Source organism: Calidris pugnax, unplaced genomic scaffold (genome assembly GCF_001431845.1).
Source record: "Calidris pugnax isolate Ruff unplaced genomic scaffold, ASM143184v1 scaffold314, whole genome shotgun sequence".
NCBI lineage: Eukaryota > Metazoa > Chordata > Aves > Charadriiformes > Scolopacidae > Calidris > Calidris pugnax.
This window is the reverse complement of record NW_015091027.1, coordinates 609,213-609,951: the sequence shown is the minus strand read 5'-3', so window position 1 is coordinate 609,951 and position 739 is coordinate 609,213.

Below are 739 nucleotides of genomic sequence, written 5' to 3'. Positions count from 1 at the left end.
GGTTGGAAGGGGGGGGGGGGATTCTTCTGGGAAAAAAAAAAAAAAAAAAGAAAAAAAAAAAGGCTTCGGTATTTCTGGAAATTATTTTCTGTCTCTAAGTGGTTTTGTTTATCGACAGCACATGCTCCCCGGAACATGCCCTAATGCGGAGCGTCTGCGTGGGCCTCCCGAGCCGGCCCCGCGCCGAGGGGAGGGAGGGAGGGATGGAGGGATGAAGGGAGGGAGGGATGAAGGGATGGAGGGAGGGATGAGGGATGGAGGGAGGGGAGCGCAGAGCCTCCCGAAGTGGCAGTTCCTGAAAAATGAGTCAGTGCTGGCTCGGCACACAGCAAAGCCCTTCTCCAGATACACCTCGGGGCGGGCGCCTTCCAGCTGATTCAGGGGCTCGACAGCAGCATATTTCCATGGCGTGGGGAGCACCCGCAGCACGGAGCTGCCCCGCGTCGGGGAGCGTCACGGGGAGGAGGCAGGGATGTGTGCCAGGATCCAGAGGGAACGCAGGACCCGTGCTCGGCTCCCCGGGGCAGACGGGGAGGTGGCAGCAGGGCCAGAAGGCAGAGGGGGACAGGAACCCATCCTGCACGGGGGGGTCAGACCTATCATCCTCCCTGCTCCCCCCGACAGGCTCAGCAGCACCCTGGGAAGCAGGGGATACCGAAGGGATGGGGCAGCACAGACCTTTCCTGTCTTCCCCAGGGAAAAGGAGCCCGGGGAACCCCCCGGCACCTGTCCCTGCCCC